The 21099-nt window shown below is 46.0% G+C and overlaps 1 protein-coding gene across 3 annotated transcripts in view; it reads left to right on the top strand.

The window, feature by feature from the left end:
• Positions 1-21099, top strand: part of LOC119402223 (uncharacterized) — a 310187-nt gene that overhangs the window by 281856 nt on the left and 7232 nt on the right. For all 3 annotated transcript variants that reach the window (XM_037669356.2, XM_037669352.2, XM_037669353.2), the window contains 6 exons: positions 7727-7906; positions 10310-10335; positions 10899-11063; positions 18286-18314; positions 19819-19886; positions 20570-20665. The gene's annotated coding sequence lies outside the window, so the exon portion shown is untranslated. The remainder of the gene's footprint in view (positions 1-7726; positions 7907-10309; positions 10336-10898; positions 11064-18285; positions 18315-19818; positions 19887-20569; positions 20666-21099) is intronic.

The raw sequence follows: 21099 nt of genomic DNA, 5'->3' as shown, positions 1-21099 counted from the left end.
ATAGTCATCCAGTGAGGGTAGAAAATGAGGAAGACAAGCACGCGGACGTCTACGCCCAGCCCACGCACCTTTTTGTTTTCTCGATTTCTTTTCTTTTTAGTTGCGCCAATGCCGTGACACTTGCCCTTAGCCACTGTACTGCGCCGCGTACTCCACTGCGTGCGGCGTCTATCGCGGAAATTCTGATGTTGTAACAGTGTCGTTATTGAAGATTCTCTTGCGTCTTGCTCCGTAACGAAATGTGATGCGCGCAAGAATGGGGTTGCTTTGCGTCGAGTGGATTTTACATATCAGCGATTTGAAGGATCTCGTGGATGTATGTTTGACTTGCGTGCAATGAATTAACTTATATGCAAATAAGATTCTAACAACTCTAGCACAGCCGGTACTGATGCTAGATCTAATGGAGCAAGCGTTTACCTAACAGAAAAAATCTTAGCGTACCGTATTTTTCACTTCCATTTATATTTATTCAAAGAATTTATGAAATTATAATTTGTTTACTGGCACAAGCGCTTTCTTAGCTGTCATTTTGCATCACATACATTACCTAGGTCTCTGCACTGTTTTTCTGGTCTGGTCACTGCAATATGTATTTTGTAACGCGCTCCCAAAATAAGATTTCTGCTTTATTCTTCTGTCTGCTTTATTTCTACTACTGTTTACACGTTTAGACGTTGCCAAGGCGGTTTTGAAAACAAATATATTATTATGTGGGCGTGCCTTGAGTATACAGTACAAAATATTCTGCTTACCGCTTAAGAAAAAAGAGAAATTGAGTTTGCATTATAATAATGGAAATATTTAGGAGCCATCTTAAAGATGTTAGGAAGGGGATTCGAGAAACGTTGTTTTACTGAATGCTCCGATTTATTCATGAGCGTCCCAACGAGCCGTTTCAGGCAACTTTCCGCAGGCACTGAATTTTCTATTCTCTCAACAGGTAAGTGTACAATACTTCATGCTCATAGCTATTAAGAGCGTCGTCTGTATTGTGTTTCTGTATTCATTCAATGTGAATGTTTGGTACACAACCACCTCTCTCTTTTACTTATATTTGTTTTTTCAGTTTTAGGCAGTCTTCAATATTTTTCCTATCACTAATTGCCACGTAATAAGAGAGAGAATAAGATTAAAAGAAAGGCGTGAAGGTTAACGAGGGCTGAGCCCGATAGGCTACCCTGCACTGGAGAACGGGGGAGGGGAAAGGAAAGTTAGACAGGAGGAAATGGGAGCTGTAAGCGGCAATAGTGCGAATAGCGGCAGAGTTCTGCGACGCTTTGTGCAATTCTATACAATACGTATGAGACATTTCTATGTTGCACATGTTCTCTCGCTGAAGAAATATTGCTCAAAAGATTGCAGGTTAGTGAGCATATCAACAAAGAATCCCTTACGCCAGCAGCTAAGCAGAATCATGGAAATTCATTGCAGTTTTACGTCGTCTACGTATACACCAGGGGTCTCAAACTCAGCTTAGCCGGCGGGCCGCAGCCGCGAAATTTAGCTCCAAGGGCCGGAACAGTGAAGATGGTGGGGTGGAAGAGAGTTTCAACAAAATGACATTGCCATTTGAACAGATCCGATATCTCATATACGGGTCATTTCTGAAGGGGATTTGGAGTCAGGATTCGAGAAACATCGATACCGATGTACACAACGACTGAAATCTGGACGCGGATTGAAATGTAGATTTTTTGTTCCAAGGTTATGTTTCAGCACATGGTGACCACATGTTCCTCACGAAAGAAATGCTTGAGACCAGTCATGTCTGTGTAGCTCACGAACATACTTAATTCGAAAATAAAAACAAATGAGACGGAGACGGTCATGTGTGCCGGCCGGGCCGCTAGCGAACGGTCTGAAACCCCGTATACACCATGCGTTCGCCCCTCCTCCCCCCCTAAAAAAACCGTTACCAGCGTTGTTGCTGCTGTACGCCTGTTTGGATATACGGTATTGTGCAAACCTTCTTTTACGGACAAGGTAAAAGTCCACACCGGTATTTGCGCTGTCGTGCGAAGGCTTCCTATTGATGTTATGTGATTATATGGCAACCCGCTAGCTGGTAGGCAAGCTGAGCAGCGACTCCCATCAAATGCAAAAATGACAAGCAAGAACCGCTGTCAGCGCAGTGTATAAAAAGTTGTCCTGTGAAGAAGCTAAAACCAGCCCCAATAAGTTGTTTTGGAAGGAAAATAATTCACTTTGAGCAAGAAGGGCAAAACTTTTGAGATAAGAAGACATTTCATTCAAGTGAAACAAAATAGGTCACAGTTAAGAAAGTTTCCAGCAGACATTTTTGTGCACAGGCGTTTGCTGCTACATTATATGAATCTATAACAAATTTGAGAATGTATCGAAGTATCTTAATATACAATTGCCAAGTATCGTATCGGATACAATTATTGCGGCAGTATTTTGTATCTGTATCTCTAATACTTTTTGCCTGAGTATCTTGTATCGTATCGCGATACATTTGTAAAGTGTCTTTGCCCAGCCCTGATATATATATATATATATATATATATATATATATATATATATATATATATATATATATATATATATATATATATATATATATATATGCATATATATCCAGGACATGACGGCGATGGTGATGGCAAAAACAGCCGAGAGTGTGTACATATAATTGCTAGCGCAATAAAAAATTGGACCATTTCCCCGAAGGGAACCCTGATCGGATGCGAAGCAGCAGCGTTGCGCACGGGTGGCGTCACGGGTTGAACGGCGCTAACGTAGGTGCTGCGGTGAGCGCTGGAAGATTCGTTTGAAGCGAAACTCGGTGTAGCGTTTACTGGTGTAAACGTTTGTTTGAAACGCAGACACGGGAGGCGAGCGGGCGTTGGAGCCGGCAGCTGCGGGCGCTCCGGCGGGTGAGGGAGAGAGTGATGTACGCGCGCATCTGCGAGGGAAGCGTGCAAGGGGAGCGTGACGTCAACGCCCAGCTGTGGCGTGACCTACTTGGCACCGCTCCAAGACCTGCGCCGAGGGAAGCGCGTTGCCTCGCGTTTGTGCGGACGGAGGGACAGCGTTACACAGGGTAGTCAAAGAGCTGCTTCGCATCTAAAACTGCTCTAAAAAAGAGCGCGCTCTCGCGTGTATAACGAACGTTGACCTTTTCCTGTGCACGTAACAGTACTCCGTAACAGTACTTAATTTATCTATCGAAGCGCTGCATCCTTTGGCAATATAGTAATGCCACGCTGCATGTTTCTCGATGGCACGTAAAAGCGCGAAGGCAACAGCGATGCACCTGCAATAAACTGTCAACAATTCCTGCGTCTGTGTTTCCACAGGCCACCGCACACGACCGGGCGTGTGATCGCTTTTCACATCTACCAGAAGGTTGGCACGAATGTGCTGATTAATCTATTACTTAAATATTATCATATTTACTGAAGTCGGCAGCCGCTACGGCCAGTTGAGCGTGGAACGGATTACCGTGTGGGAGCCTGTCGCTTTAACAACTGCAGTTAACTGACCGCGCAGCCATGACCATACACGTGCAAGCAACTGAACCGTGAGTAACGTGCGCCCATGTGGCACAGGTAGGCCAGTCGTGCGTAAGAAATGCTGTGCTGCAGCGTGGTTCGACCGCCGCACATGTAGGAAAACTGCCGCACGATCATTTGAGTGCATTTTTAATTGCGAAGCATCTTATGGGCTAGCTTGATCCGGTGGCGTCCTTGGTCCACTGCGGATGGGCCTACTCTCTCTCCCACTCTCTTCCTTTACGCAGGTGTTCGGTTGCCTTCTGTCCACTCCTTTCTCGCGCTGCAGCCGCGCACTCTCCTCCTTTACGCAGGTGTTCGGTGGCCTTCTCTCCTCTCCTCCCCCCGCGCTTTAGCCTGTAAACCCACTCTCTCCTCACCCTCCCCCATTTCATATAAGCGCGTGCGCTCGGTCGGCTTCCGTCATTCTCACTTCGCCTCCGTTCAGATCAGTTGTAACGTCAACGTCGGCGTCATTCTCGCTTCGCTCCCGTACAGAGGAGTTGTAACGTCAACATCGGCGCCAGTTGGAGCAGACCCCAACCTCTTCCGAGATCGTCGCGGAGCAGCAGCCGCGCCGGGCTCGCTACGTAACCATATCACAAACACTAAACACAAACCGCACATACTAACGGAAACGCCGAGTGAACGTAACCGGAAGCTTGGTCTGAACCCCCAATGCTGCTTCGCATTCCCTCATGGTTCCCTTTAATGGGAGATGGTGTAATTTTTTATTCGACAGACCTCCTCTCCGTAATAAGTGCCTACGTGCTTTCTGAATTGAATTACGCTTGTAGCCGCAAATACTCTAATTCGCTACAATTCCAAAGCGAGAGAGTTGAGCTGGTTCGTAAAAATTAATCATGGAAGACGGTGACGAGTGCAAGCACGGACTCAAGATAATAATTTGTTCTTTCGTTCTCGTCTCATGTGTCCCTGTTTGCAAGCCTTGGCGTCTTTTATGAAGTTTTATACTATGGAATGCTCTCGCTTAGGCAGCAACAGCGCTCCATTTGTAGCGGTGGCCGCCGTAAGCTTCCAAGTTCTACGAATATTTGTTGATCTGTAAATATGGCCTTCGGTAACATTTCCTCAGGAGGAACATCATTCTGGAGGTTGCCTTGGGAGTTACCGTGTGTACTCATGCGATGGCCACACACATGTAATTACCGTAATCAGAATATTGCTAAAGAATCCCCCGAAAAAATGTATTTAAAGATTAGCCGACTATTAACCATACCCTTAAGTTTGAGATGGTTAATTGACTTGTGGAGTGCGAGCATACGGATACTTTCTTTTTTTTCGGAGACAAAGGAAGCCAGTCATGCCAAATTTTTGACACCTCCAGGCAGCAAAACCACAGCCTTCGAGGTTTAGCGGCTGCGTCCGAGGGGCCGCCGTCCACCTAACACCGACAGGACAGCTGCAGAGGGCCTCCCTTGTGGTCGTGTGCCACTGGATTTTCGAAGCATAGAGTGGGGTTTTCTTCAAGAAGGTAAAATAAACCTTCAAGGTCACGGAAGACTAGAACAAACTCGATGAAAGGAAGGAATACCTTATCTGGAACAGAGGAGAGTTTGAGGATGCGACGAGTAAAGAGGCTGAGGGCGACGAATAGCATTCTTGCAGCCGCTTGAAAGTGACAAATGTTTTTAAATTCTTAGCGAACCTCAGACACTTTGGCCATTTCTATCTACGTATCTATCTATCTATCTAACGTCTGGGCGCTCTCCTGGTCGCCTCCAGAACTTATAATATACCAAAATTGGCATAGTACGGGATCACTGTATGACGAACACGATCCACTGGTCGTGACATGAATAACGCAAAATACTTGCCGCGTACGTCATGAAACCCTTTCTCTCAGTCACGTGTGGCACATACCCGTATACCAGAGTTCATGTTATCCGGGTATGTGCCACATGTGATGCGGAGTCTCAACCAACACAGTAACTGCGAACACACACATTGACACGCAAGGAAAGTAATAATAATTGTCGGGGTCTTATATCCCCAAACCACGATATGATTATGAGAGACGCCGTAGCGAAGGGCTCCGGAAATTTTGACCATCGGGTCATCGGGGGTGTACTGAGATTGCACAGTACACGGGCATCCAGCATTTTGCTTCCATCGAAATGCAACTGCCGCGGCCGGGATCGAACCCGCGACCTTCGGGTCAGCAGCCGAGCACCGTAACCGCTACACCACCACGGCGGACGCAAGGAAAGCGAGGAGGCTGAAGACAGAACACCCCTGGAAGACGCTTGATACCATACACTCGTCCACGTGGTCCGCAACGTTGACCACGTCGATTACGCATAAACCGAGGTCAATGCTTCCTACAATAAATCTGCTGGGAGAACCAGGCCTCTCATCATTACCGGTGGCTTCAACAATGATTTATCAAGACAGAACAACGCTTGGTCCTTATACTGCGCAAAAGACGGCTTGGATGTGGACAGGGCATCAAAAGACCTCGCTGTCACGTCCACGAAAGGAGGCATCATAGATCATTTCATCGTAAGAGGTATCCAGGATTTCCACCAGCTGCACTGTACCTCGCACTTCACTACACCTAGACTTCTCATAGCTGCGATCACGAACGGATTCGATTAAGAAGTCCGGTCCAGCTGCTGGTGCTCACTGATCACGGTGATGATGACCTTGTTCAAGAACTGCCAAGAACCCCTTCAACACATTCACTTGGGTTCGTGAAACGTGCATGCATTCTCCGTCATAACCAGGGGCGGCGCCAGTGGGGGGTTTGGGGGGGCTCCAGCCCCCCCAATATTTCCGCCTGCCCCCCTTTTGCCCCCCCAAGAGCAAGCATAGTCAAAATACAATGCATATGTTCCCAGCCTCTCTGCCCCCCTGAAGGAACCCACTTGTCGTGGGTGCCCCCCCAGTAAAAAAATCCTGGCGCCGCCCCTGGTCATAACGGACAAGTATAAGCATAACAACTGCAACTGTGACTGTAATGTACGTGCAGTGCGCCTGCTCGTGCCACTCGGCTGTGTATATAAATAGGAAACTTTTCTAAATGAAGCTGAGTTGCGAGGAACGCCTGTTCTGTGCATCTGTGTTCCTTCTTTGTCCTGTTCAGATTCGCCTATCCAGTATTGAAGAATATAAGCATTACATATCAGCTTACCGCGTCTGGTCGGTAGGAGCCATGTTGCTGCTGGTATCATTACGCAACTGTAAACAGCTGGTTATATAATACATATGCGACTCTTCAACATATGAGTGTGCGTATACCACTTCCACGTTTCTGTAGCGTAATTCCGTAACGTATCGCTCAATGTGAAAAATACGACGCAGTCACCGTCCCGCGCATTCTTCGCATAACATCGATTCCCGCGGCACATGGGATATGCCGAATGTTTTTTCTTAGTTTCACTTTTCCAGTACAATAAAGTGCTACAGTTCAATAACGGGGAGTAGCGCTGAGAAGGTGTGCGAAAAAAAAAATATTTTTCTCCGTGTGCTGGCCGCACCCGCGATTTATAGTCGCCCCGAATCGTGGGAAGAACCTGCGGCCATTACACGAATATATATGTAAGCCCGTGAGGCTATTTTTTATTGCGACAACATTTATGTCGACAGTCTCGACGGGTTTTTGCCGTCGCCGTCGCCGTGATGTCCCGTATGCAGTCCAAATTGATAAGATCCCCCCGTGCATCGTATGTTCTACCGCAGGGAAAAGCGCACGAGCGGGGGCAACGGACGCGGCCGAAGCAGAGATCAAACGAGCCGGCCCTTTCCCGTCGCTCGGAGGGTGCATGCGATAACATCACCCCGCTCGGAAGGCCTGCCGTCGAAGCAGACAGGAAACGCCCAGGCCGCCTTTAACAAGCATGAAAAGACGTGAGGGGGGGAAGGGGTGTGGCGCGAGCAGCAGCATTGGACTTTGAATCTAAGGGCGCGGTCGTGATCCCTGGCGCGCGGGATATCTCGAAAGCCCTCACAGCGGGCGACTTGTATACCCTCTACGTGCTGCGCTCTCAACGCGAAGTGAATATGCGGGGAACATCCCTTCCTGGGGCGGCCGTACGATCTTACACCAGCGTGTTGTAGTTACGCGAGATCGGATACAAAACAGTTAGCTGCCATCCTCACTTCGTATAACACTACAATTTGTTGCTATCACATTAATTGCTTCGCCTATGCGGTGAAACTGTGACTTTTTTTTCATCTCTGCGCAGTGTGCGACAAGCCGAATGAGATAATGCACAGGTGCAGCGCGAAAGGCGAACCATATGAAAGATTGTGCCCAAACATGAGACGCCGTTGGTGCGATGAAGCGGGACAGGAAATATGCCTTTGCGCACCAGCGCACTTTCGGCGGCTATTCGACGACAGTTGCGTCCACTTAAGAGACTGCGGTGAGTGCACTCAAGTGTGACTTCCATTTGCATATATGTAAATGTTTTGATAGGCATGATTCTTTCCAGAAAGAATACAGGCAAAAATACCGTTATTGAAATACAAGACGCAATTTTACTCGCATAATTTTTTCCCATGATAGTAGTCGTATTTGCTGAATAATATGTAAGTAAGTTATTTTGATGTGCTTCAGATAATAGCTGAAAATAATAACAGCGTATTGTTCTGGACTACACAGAACAACTGGTGTTCACAAGCGTATATTTTTCAAAGTACAATCCCAACCAATTAGCCCTTTACTTTGTCATGCTCAGTTAAATGCAAATGCGCAAATACGTCGATGAGAAGACAATCTTTAGGGCTTTCCTAGCGAAATGCTGAAATCGATGTTATGTCACCCAGTCTTCTCCAACGTATAGTACATTTATAGTTTGTCACCACCTACCTGCCTCCCACGTGTTAGGTGGCTATAAATAAATAAAATAAATAAATAAATAAATAAATAAATAAATAAATAAATAAATAAATAAATAAATAAATAAATAAATAAATATGCTGTACGTTTAAAGTGGTTTCTGACCTCTGTACAAGAGAATCGCACACCTAGAAGCTGCACAATTTCCGATTTTAAGGAATCTTTTGAAGCTTACCTTTCGTCAAAAGTTAACAGTTGACCAAGGCTCATTAGAAACTAGTCGAACTTGTTAAGCGTTTATCTGGAGCAGTATAAGCACCTTTACCACACTTTGAAGGTTTTAATAGTGCTTGTTCCATTCAACAGCATCTATTTCAAGATATGGGATGATGCAGTGACACTTGGCGTTGGATTATAGCACAGTCGGACGTGTAAATGACATTGTTCGCTCAGACGCCAAAATGACCTAAAGGCTGTCATTTAGATCAGGCTAAGACAGACCAATGCCTGTTGACGCAGCATATGTCACGTAGCCGTGACGGCAACCCGAAGGCAGGAGACTGGGACGCTTGTGATGTAGAAGAGAATCCGTTTATTATGCGTATTGCGCCCACAAGAGTAAAATGCACACCTTGGCTTCGGCGGCGGCGAACCAAGTCCTCGGCGGCCGTCGGGCAAGAGAATACCCGCTGTAATCACCGGGGCTCTATTTTAAGGCTGTATCGAACGTTCGAGATACGCCCCCAAAATCAGCTAGTACAATCGCCAGCAGTATTGAGCCTATCTCATCGCCAACGCGTGACGGCACGGACGGGACGCACGGAAAAAAACTTTATTAAAAAAAAAAAAACACCTGCAAGGTTGCCGGCCCGGGCTCAGGTCACCCGGGCATTATGTGCGGTGAGGCATAACCTTTCCACCGCTGCCCGGGCCCGCTGGATTGCCCACAGTTGTTCTTGTAGTTCTGAGCTAGTCAGAGCGCTTAGCCATCGCTCCTCGAGAAGGTCCGGTCCTATGTTGTCGTCTTTGTATATTGTGCTGATCCGTGCGCATTTCCATAAGATATGTGCCATATCTGCGTGTTCGTGCTTGCAGAGCATACAGCTCGCTTCTGGGTATTGTCATCCCAGATAATCGCGACGCGTCTCGGATCACGATCCTAGATGTCAAGGCCGCGTGCAGGCGGCTATCGGCATGCACAAAACTGACGCTTCGCGGCAATATGTAAGAAGTGAGTGCTGAAGGTTCATGCGTGGCTGTAAGAAATGACACAAATATGCGGGTGCCTATTTGTGCTGAAGCAAAATCAGTAATATTAGGCTGGCGTTGGAGATTACAGGACCACTCATTCACTGCTAATATTTGATAATGATTCCTACATGTAAAACAGTCGCCGACTTTTTCTATTCCATAACTGAAACGTTCGGCTGGTTACACCGAGCTCATTACACTATAGTTGAATCACTCTGTGTAACAGCCGTACTCTCCGTTTCACCTCGCGCAGTTTTTCCTAGAGTGACTTCTGTTGAACAGTTTAAGAAGCGCGTCAATAACGGAAAGGTAGTAAGGTGTTGCTGTTCATAATGTTCGTCTAATGGGAGCCAATGATTCTTTACAGAAATATTATGCTCAGCAAGTTATTTGTTATAAAATGAATGCAGTGTCACTATTAATAATAGTATTTGGGCTTTTAAGTCCCAGAACGAAGATATCAATATGAGGGACGCCGTATTGGAGGGCTCCGGAAATTTTTGACCATCTGGTGTGCTTTAACGTGCACCTAAATCTAAGTACACGGCAGCGAAATGCGACCGTCGCGGCCGGGATCGAACCCGCGACCTTCGGTCCAGCAGCCGAGCACCGTAACCGCTACACCACCGCGCCGGGTGAATGTAGGGTCGATGTGCATGGTGTGTTTACAGCGAAGTTAAAGTGTTTCTTTTTTTTTTCTCTTCCATGTGATTATCCTTCTACCGGCTCCAAACAGCCAAGAGAGAAGTCGTTCGCCTTACGGTAAGTGTTCAAGTGAGGTTAACAAGATTTCAAGAATTGTAAATCGCATTTTCTCTACAATGTCTATTTAACAAGTGAATTCTGAGCAATACATTTGCGACACAATGACTGTCATAATCTTTGAACAGATTTCAAAATTCATGACTGCGTAGAGCCCAGTCTATTCTGCGTTGCGCTGACGGTTACGCATTTTTATGGGTGCTTCGTAATATGTTTCGGAAAGTGTGGTCGATAAATTTCTTTCTTATGCTGTGTCCAGTATGTTGCGAGGTGAAGAGAGACTAAATAATGTAGCAACGAAGCATCTGGCTCAACAGCAATGCTAAGCCGGCATGGTATTTCAAATTAGTAGGCGCATTTTAATAATATATCAGCCATCAGCGTGGCAGTACTAGCATTTTCTTCTTTAAATCAAGCAAATATATCTAGCGGTTAGCAAGACATCCTCGAAGATGGGGTGTCCAGCGAAACCTCGTCTTCAGAGGTTTTTCATCTCTTCACGCTTTCATCTCCCACTGCCCTACGCTACTCGCACTTAACATGTCATTCCTTTAAAACTGCAGTTGGCCTGCTTTGCCGACGAGCTGTACATGATTGGAGCGTCGAAGACCGTGTTTGATCCACACCATGCGAAGTGTGTCAGACTGCTTCATCGCGCGAGGACAGAAACAGGATGTGTCCGTGTAGTTATGGTCAAGGAGAGAGCCAGTGACTACGAAATGTCAGAGGTAAAGTAAAAAAAGAAACTTCATAATCATACGAATTTTTACGGCGAAACTGTTTAAGCTATCGGTAACTTGTGCTCCGTCGTGCAAAACGCCACAGGTGGGTATGCGCCGCAGGAATTGGGTAAGCCCCACCAGTGATTGCAGAAGGCGCGAGCGTTAAACGAACACTCTGCTTGGAGAAGTGGAGCACGTGACATACGTGAAAGAGAGAGAGAGAGAGAAAGAAATATAAAGATAAAGAAAGATTAAAATGCATTGAGAGAAAGGAAGTGGTATAAGAAAAGAGAAAGGGAAAACAGAAATAAAGGAAATAAGCACATAAAATGATAGAAACAGAAATACATAGAAAGAGAGACAAAGAGGTTGAAAGAAACAGATGCGAAAAAGAGATAGAAAAAAAGAGCAAGGCAGAAAGAGAAAGAGAGAAATAAAGAAAAACAAAGAAAGGCAGAGAAAGAAGAGAAGGAATTGAAATAAAGATAGAAAGAGCGTGAAGGAAACAGACACATATACAAAAAAGAGACAAGAAATTGAGAGAAAGGAAAAGAAAGAGAATAAAGAGAAATTAAGAGAAAAAGGAAGGCCGCCCAGCTGCGCTCTTAATTATAGCTTTGCACCATTAGGGCGAAGCTCTTAAAGTTTTTCCTCTACATTCATGTATCGTGCTCTGGTTACCCTTTGAGTTACCAAGCAACACGTGTTGAAACGTAAAATTATGCATTTGCACATATAGATGAGAAGCGGGGATTCCATGAAGCGCCTACCTGAATGTTACAATCTGAAGTTGCAGAAACACGTATATTTGTATTTTGCCTCTTCCAAATATCTCACGGTAAGCAACGATTATGTGCGAAAGTCCAAAAGTGGGACTATGATGTCATACGTCGCGTTTTAACAGGAAGCGATTTTTATCCGGGGTACATCATCATATGAATGACGTGATTCATTTCTAGGTGTATTTAGGCATAAAAGTGTTTCGTGGCGAAAATGACCTCATGACCGTAACGTCATTTTCTTTACGGAGATGACGTCAAGTAGTTTGAGGTAGTTTAGAAGCAATCGGAGAAAAAAACTTGGACCGCTTTCCCAACCGAGGAACCGAATCATAGACTCGACGCCTTCCGAGCGCAGACACCGGAAGCGCTAAGAGTTGAGCCACAAACACAAGAAGGATTCTTGGCGCGAAAGCTTTCTATAAGTCCTCTAGGAGTGCTTACAGCTCTTGATAGGGATGACGCTGCCACGCAGGAGCGGTGCAGCGAAGTACTGCGCCAAAGTGCCAGGGCGATGTCTTGGCGTGACAGTGGCTGCAGTTTGCTGTAAAGCGCCAATATAAATAATAACTCGAGTTCGCGACCAGTTCTCTTCCTAGTACGAATAGCCTCTTCTGACGTCTTGTTGACTTCGGAACGCAGTTTCAGCACGTATCGACATTGTTTGCACGTCGTTGTATTCCTTGCTTGACATGGTGTCAAATAGGAAAACTGCTGCGTTAAACACCGCAGAAAAGCGGGAAGCTCAACGGGCGAATGTCGTGAAAGCGACTCCTTCGAAACAGCGAGACAAATGGCAGGTGTAAGCCACGCGGTGAAGACAACGCCTCAACGTGTTCGAGGTGCACACTACGAACAGGGCCTGTCGCATTCGCGTATGTGCGTGCGTCGCAGCATACCGGGCTGCTGAAGACTACGGAACCGGACCAAAAAACTCTGCGGACTCGTGGCAGTGCATGTGAATGTGGGCAGTGGGTGTCAACTCCAAAATTTGCCATCCTGTCCGGAAAGTAATACACGCAGTGGAACTGTTCTAACATCCAATATGGCTGCGACCACTCTTATGGCTCCCTGAAAGTACTTGTTCAGCGCGGAATATGACGCCAGAGGTTTTAAATCCTAGAAATTTAGAGAAGAAATCAGGAGACAGCCATCCTTCAATCGAATGCGCTGAGTGTGGCTTCCCACTACGCTTTCCTGCATGGTAAAGCATGCGTTATTGTGTCAAGACACCGCCATGAGTACGCGTGACTGATATGTCTAGCCATTCACATTCAAAGCATGCTAATTCCTCTACACGATAACGTTTCACACTAATCATATAGCGGGAAATGTATTTCATATCCGGGTTGCTATACTAAAATGTGTGGTTTTACGTCCAAAAACCAGTATATGATTATTAGAGTTTAATCAACCAAGGGACCAGGCAGGATTTCGTACAGGCTTCTCAACAATAGACCATATTCATACTATCAATCAGGTGATAGAGAAATGCGCGGAATACAACCAACCCCTATACATAGCCTTCATAGATTACGAGAAGGCATTTGATTCGGTGGAGACATCAGCAGTCATGCAAGCACTGCGGAATCAGGGCATCGACGAAGCCTATATAAACATAATGGAAGACATCTACAGCGCATCCACAGCCACTATAGTCCTTCATAAAGAAAGCGACAGAATCCCAATAAAGAAGGGCGTACGACAGGGAGACACGATCTCTCCAATGCTATTCACCGCGTGTTTACAGGAGGTTTTCAGGGCCCTAGATTGGGAAGAATTAGGGATAAGAGTTAATGGAGAGTATCTCAGTAACCTGCGATTCGCTGATGACATTGCATTGATGAGTAACGCGGGAGACGAATTACAGCTCATGATTGCTGAACTGGATACGGAAAGTAGAAGAGTAGGTCTGAAAATTAATATGCATAAAACTAAAGTAATGTGGAACAATCTTGGCAGAGAACAGCGCTTCGCGATAGGTGGCGAGACGCTGGAAGTTGTAAAGGAGTACGTCTACTTAGGACAGGTAGTAACCGCGGAGCCGAACCATGAGAGTGAAATAACTAGAAGAATAAGGATGGGATGGGGCTCATTTGGCAAGCATTATCAAATCATGAATGGTAGTCTACCACTATCTCTCAAGAGGAAGGTATATAACAGCTGCATCTTACCGGTACTTACCTACGGAGCAGAAACCTGGAGACTTACAAAGAGGGTTCAACTTAAATTGAGGACGACGCAGCGAGCGATGGAAAGGAAAATGATAGGTGTAACCTTAAGAGACAGGAGGAGAGCAGAGTGGGTCAGGGAACAAACGGGGGTTAAGGATATCATAGTTGAAATTAAGAAGAAGAAATGGATGTGGGCCGGCCACGTAGCACGTCGGCAGGATAACCGGTGGTCATTAAGGGTAACTGACTGGATTCCAAGAGAGGGCAAACGCGTGAGGGGAAGACAGAAAATTAGGTGGGTAGATGAGATTAAGAAGTTTGTAGGTATAACGTGGCAACAGAAAGCACAGGACCGGGTTGATTGGCGGAACATGGGAGAGGCCTTTGCCCTGCAGTGGGCGTAGACAGGCTGATGATGATGATGATGATTATCAGAGACGCCGTAGTCGAGGGCTCCGGAAATTTCGACCATCTGCTGTTCTTTGACGTGCACTGACATCGCACAATACACGGGCCTGTAGCATTTCGCCTACACAGAAATGTGACCGCTGCGGCCGGGATCGAACCCGTGACGTTCGGGTGAGCAGCCCAGCACCATAACCACTGCTCCACCGCGGCAGACCATGGCCATGTTACGTTCACAAACAATACTTGTACGCATAGTTCCTTTCTGCATTTGTTGTTTTAAATACTTCCGCTTTTTGTTGTGGCGAATCAAGGAGAAAACTGTCCGTACGTGTGTCCCTCTATCACTTAAGGGAATCATCCCCATTACGAAATAAACAAATCCAGGAAGATAAAATTTTTTATGCAAGGCTGGGTTGGAACATGCACCCCCACCCTCCGATAGCGACTGCCTTAACCATTTGCCTACACAGCTATGCCTGCAGAATGAGGATGTATGGGAGCCTTATGACTGCGCTGTATCTTTGCACTAAGCGAATGCAGAAAGAGAACACTTCTTGAAGGCTTCGTTGAATTTTCGAGCATCGGCGTAAAGGCATAGTTAGGAAAACATGTAAAGCCGACATGGAGGATTGTACACGTCAGAATAATTTCGACTCTAGGAAAACCTGACGCCAAAGGCGTGTTTCTGCGCTCGCGGGATGCGCAATTCCGAGAAGGCCGTTCCAGGCGCTGACAAAGGCTGCAAAGAGGAAAAAATATCGCATGATGTTGTCGCAAGGATGGCCGCCACCTAAAATGAAACCCTACACTGCACATCACTTATGGTATCTTCAACAAATCGCGCCAGTGCGCCCTGGTGCGCCCTTTCATCCAATCATCGTAGCGCAAAACAATTGTACGGGAATCTCTTTTATGGCGCCAGCGGCGAGCGACATTAGAGAGTTTGAGAACTGGGGACCCAAGACAATGGGTCCCCAAGCTGAGTTGGGTAGGCTGCTCTTTCGTTAGGAGGATCAGCAGAGTTTGAGAGTTGGGTCAAATACAGGTTGTGGTGCATCAAACACACGGGGCGCCACAGGTGGCGAAATTAAAATTATGCGAGACGCGGGCCATACTGCTTCGTGGCCCGCGCTGCCTCCGTGTCGTCTCGCTGGCGACCCAAGACGAATTGGGGACGCACGGTAGCTTTCGATGCTTCGGTCTTCGGTCAGTGCGAGCGCAAGAGCCCAACAGTGACTTGCGTTCTGCGTATGCGTCCTAGCGGCTCGCAAATCCTTGGGTACATACGCTCGTTGGGGCCCCAATTCTCCAACTCTCTATTATGTTCCCCAAGGAGCGCACTAGAATTCGCCCCCCCCCCCGTCAATCGGAAGCTGTGGAATAGTTCGCATGTTATGAAACTCCAACGAAATAAAACGCATAAAAAGGAAATAGTGGTTGAAGTTAAAAGTTGTATAAGTAACCAGTTCATTACACCTGTAACCAATGTCTTGCTCAAACAGCGCCCGAAATCTGGGAACCTTCCAGATTATTTTAGAATATTCTGATAAGCTTAAGAGCGCGACGCAAGCAGTAGAGTTTATTCTAGAACTAACGCGGCCATCCGCGGTGAGGTTGCAATGTGCGATGTCACATATATACAAATGCCGACGCGCCCCATTGCAGATTAGATTGCCGACGGCCGACGCTCTGATCTCCGCTTTCAGTGTACAGCGTGCAGTGCTTGTAGTGCTTGTACTTTGAGCTTTAGTTTCCTGGGGACGAGTTCACCAACTAAAGGGCTTCGTCTGTATTAACCCGACTGCCGTCTTCTTTGCTGTCGCTTCCATGTGACAATATATTATCGGCACAAAAGTTTAGTGAAAATATGGGCCAAGTACCTGTGAGGATAATAAATAAGAATAATTGAATAGGCTCTTTCAAAAATTAGACTGCTTTCTTGAAGGTGTGTGCCATCAAGATGGCACATATCCGCTACAGAACAGTTTACTTTTCCTGATCATTTCACTCATGGAAGTGAAGGCCGGTGAACAAGCAGGTCTTAGTGGATAGTGTGTGCCTGTGATGAGTGAGCGTAAGACCAGTAAGACGGTGCGGTGTACTCGGTGTGGTGTCGCGAGTGCTGCAAACGTGGTGGTGTGACACGACAGAGGCACCACACTACAGACACGTGTGGCGCATAGAAAAGATCGACGTTGGCGTGCGACAGCACGTGGAAATCGGACGAGAACCAATCAGATGGTGGCACGGGAGACGGAGGAAGACGACGACGGGCTCGAATGAGAGGAGTCGGACTCGGAGAGCCCGGAAGAAGGACACGCTGGTGTCAGGGTCAGTGTGGTCGGCTTACGGAGCCGAACACGAAGGGCCCGACAGCGTCGAAAGATCTCCAGATGTCCTCGGAAACGGGCGTTCGTGGGTACGAGGCGTTACTGCTGTCTGACCGGCTGGTTCCGGCTGGTTCCCAGAACAGACTTCACCGTCCCGGTTGGAGGAGCGGGTTCCTGCTGCCGGTTGCCTGCCACGGGACGAAACCGAGTGCCTACCACCAACCTCCATGTTGCGTACGTGGGCCGGGAGGTCGTCGGTATCCTCTGCCTGAGGGTGCTGCCTTGACGACCCCTGCGACGACTTGACTCCTCGTCCGCTCTACGAGGGCCCTCGCCGCCAACACAAGCGCCTACCAAGAGCTAGACCGCCGCTCACGTCCACTCAAGCATCGCTACAACTGGTGACTGTTTTCATTTTGGAACGTTCTGCGGAACTTTGATAAGTGTTAGTGCACCGGTCGCTATTTCATTAACCTAGGCTAACCTAGGCTATTTGTTTCAGTTAATGTATTTTTTCCTTCTCTTTTTCGTGTGTCATAAAGTTCTTTTTTCTTTAGTGTGTGCATTTAAAACGTCTCCTTCCTTTCCTGGTCAGAGGCATCGCCTCACTTGAAAGAAACCACGACACAAAACCTGCATAACAGTGCCCAATGAAGCTACGAAAGTCAGTTTGCAAAAGTTATATTAAAGTGCACCTAAGTGAGTAAAAAAATCAGCAATTTTGCGCCTTTAATTACACCTAAATGAAACACAAAGGTCGTCCATGCTGTTTTGGGCGAAGCTCCTTAGGGTGTGGGTCGTTCCGTCCTCTGTAGTAGTAGTATGCATGTAGCCAGCTCTAGTTTATTGAATTGCTCACTAGATGGCGGTTCACGCATTTCTTAGAGCTCCAGTATAATGAACTGCTCACTAGATGGCGTTTCATGTATTTCGTAGAGTAGCGGTCTAAGGATGACAGATGGCACTTGTATAATGCGAATGGCTCATGTCATTGGATGCCTGCGATCGTAAAAGGCGCTAGCTCTTGGCGCGCTTCCTCTTTCGCTCGGAGTCGCCGGATGGAGGCAGACAAGGCGCTCGCTCTTGGAGCGCTTTCTCTTTCGCTCGGGAGCGGACACTTTCCCTGCATTTCACCGATCAAAAAACGGTGATAATGAAGGGACCACGTAAACCAAGAGTACAATAAAAGCTTGATGTTTAACATATACACGGTGTCTCACACTCTTTATATGATGTACTGGGCAAACTTTACGGAAGCGTTTCACGGATTACCGATGATTTGCTCCGGAGCTTCGCCCCACTCGTGATCATTCACCCCGTGGATATGCTGTGATTTTTTTTCCTTTCAAATGGCACACTCTATATGCTGCCTGAAAATAAACACGAGTTGGTACCCAAATATTTGATTGGTAAATAAATTTTCACTTGTCTTCGCCGATGGGTACTTACTGGCAATTGCAAACTTTGAATATATGAATAACTGTTCACGTTTGTAAACGTGGTTTTATAGTATTGTTTTCTCAAAATCTATTTTCAGAAGCAGTATTCTAATGGCTGGAAGCACACGTACGTACACTTATATACCAACATGCCATATTTCTCGTGGCAAAATTGCGACTTTATTAAAAACTGGATGGGAACTTCATTTGGGTTACGCCAAGTCCACTTGCTATGCCAGCAGTCATTAAACGTTCAATGTGATTCAGTATACCTTCATTAGTTAAGACCACCTTGATGCGCACATCACGTCACACACATTTTTAACGCGATAGCGTTAAAGAGCTCGTATCGCAGAAATGCCGCCGACGGCGTCGGCGTCGGCAGCGCTGGTTGTGAGCGAAAAATCATCTTGACCGTGACCGAAAAATCGAAAAAGCTGCAAATAAAATAATAAAAATGTTAGGTCCGAGTGAGAATCGAACCCAGGCCGTCTGCGTAGCAAGCAGGTGTTCTACCACACAGCCACGCCTCTGCTTGGAGCTGCACTGAAAGTAGCTTTCATGCTTCCCAAAATTACGCGTCCTGTATCGAGGTGTCACAGCACGAGATTTAATATCGCCGTAATATTGCACGTTACAAGCGTATATTGCCATCGGGCGTCACGCCATGTCAATATCCCAACGACTTGGTGGTTTAAAGACAGCCACCCATTACAAAAGGCGCACACATTGCTGCGCGTATTCCCTTAAGGCCACGCAGTGGGCGCATCGCAACTTCGAAAAGATTTCTGGTTTAAAGCATGCTACCCATTACATAAGGCACACACCTTTGTGCGCGCATTTTATTAAACACTCGTAGTGTTCGAAGTGCGCACTAGGGGCCGGATATCGCTATCGCGTTCAGCTCTTAAAGGCAAAACTTAAGCGGCCCCCAATGTTTTTGAAAATGCTAGAACAAGGTGTTTTGGGAGTGTGTTTGCTAAATCTGAACATCTTCAGCTTACGATTAGACACGATACATTGCCTGGCTGTGTTTTACCAAAGAAAACCTTGCTGCATTAAAAAAAAAAAAGATCAGGGAATCCTCTGACTTTTAGATCGCCCGATGGATGGAAACAACTTTATTGTTTAAACAACTTTATTGTAGATCGCCCGAAAGAAGAAGAAACTGATTTTGAACGTTAGTTACTAACGGGAATAAAAGCACGAGCGGACGGCAGTGATAGGAGGTATCAAACCGCGGTGTCACGACAGCTGAATGCTAACGAGCGCTGTGAGAGCCGTGTAGGAAGGTCTTTTTAGGGTTTTACATGATATGATCATGGGTCACACCGCAGTGGAGGGCTCCGGGAATTTTCTATCTATTAGGATTCTTTGATATGCACCTAATATTTGTATACGGGCCTCTAGCATATTCCCGCGCCGTTGGGGTCAGTTTACGAGAACCGTAACCAATGTACCAACAGGGCGGCTCAGGGGCAGCTTCTAAATTCTGCAGCTGAGCGCTAAATCTTCCGAGGTTTGCGTGGTAGCAAATTATGTGGTCGTGTGTTGATAGATGAGATTCGGCGCAAACGATGTAAATGTGCGCATAAACATTGTAGTAATAAAGTTTCCTCAATTTATTCCAGGAATTACTCAATTGACATTAGTGTTGAAGTAAAAGATGACGTGCCATACCTCGTCATAAAACAGGAAGGTGAGCCATGGATACGATTCTTTTTCTGTTTCGCGCTGTCTACACACATCTATCTATCTATCTATCTATCTATCTATCTATCTATCTATCTATCTATCTATCTATCTATCTATCTATCTATCTATCTATCTATCTATCTATCTATCTATCTATCTATCTATCTATCTATCTATCTATCTATCTATCTATCTATCTATCTATCTATCTGTGTGTGTGTGTGTGTGTGTGTGTGTGCGCGACGAAGCCGATGACGTGGAAAACGAAAACTTTTTTTATGCTTCCGACGTTTCTGTCAGGGTCCGGCCTTCATCAGGGAACCGTGTTGAAGGCCGGTCCCTGGCTAGAACGTCGGCACAATCAAATGTTTTCGTTTTGCACGTCCTCTACTTCCTCGTATTGATTCTACTGGATCCAAGGACACTTCCTTCCTCACACACACACACATATATATATATATATATATATATATATATATATATATATATATATATATATATATATATATATATATATATATATATATATATATGTGTGTGTGTGTGTGTGTGTGTGTGTGTGTGTTTTGCGAATTCGATCACTGAGATGTCTGTACTGCTGTTGTCTATTTGTACGGTTGTTAAGATTATTCTTACGCCTTAAGATAATGTTTCTTAGCAATAACAAAAAATGACTGTGCTTTGCAGGTAGACAATTGCTACCACCGGAGGTCCTGCCTAGGTATCCCGTTTTGCATGCGAATACGAGATGCCTTATCACGGGGCACTATCCCAAGCTAGGAGGTGAGCCCATTTGATTATCTAATACAAATAGCTACTAGAAAAATTTTAAGGCAGCTCCACACTAGTGGTGCCAAGCCTGAAGGAAACGCGGATCTGGGTGGCCTTCTTAATTCCTGTTCATTTCTCTCTTTCTTCCTTCACGTAGTTATTGCTTCTTATGTCATCTGTCTGTTTTCTGTAGGTCTTTTTTTGTCTCTTTGTATTTGTTTGTCTGTTTCTTTCTTTCTTTCTCTCTTTCTTTCTTTCTTCCTTCCTTCCTTCCTTCCTTTCTTTCTTTCTTTCTTTCTTTCTTTCTTTCTTTCTTTCTTTCTTTCTTTCTTTCTTTCTTTCTTTCTTGCTTTCATTCTTCGTGTATTTCTTTAGCTTTGTTGTTCTTTCTACGTTTCTACCTCTTTCTTGCCTTCTTTTTCTATCTCTCTATTTCTCGCTTTCTC

The sequence above is a fragment of the Rhipicephalus sanguineus genome, chromosome 8, assembly GCF_013339695.2.
Source record: "Rhipicephalus sanguineus isolate Rsan-2018 chromosome 8, BIME_Rsan_1.4, whole genome shotgun sequence".
NCBI lineage: Eukaryota > Metazoa > Arthropoda > Arachnida > Ixodida > Ixodidae > Rhipicephalus > Rhipicephalus sanguineus.
The sequence above is the reverse complement of the archived record's forward strand: the minus strand, read 5'-3'. Positions and strand labels throughout refer to the sequence as shown.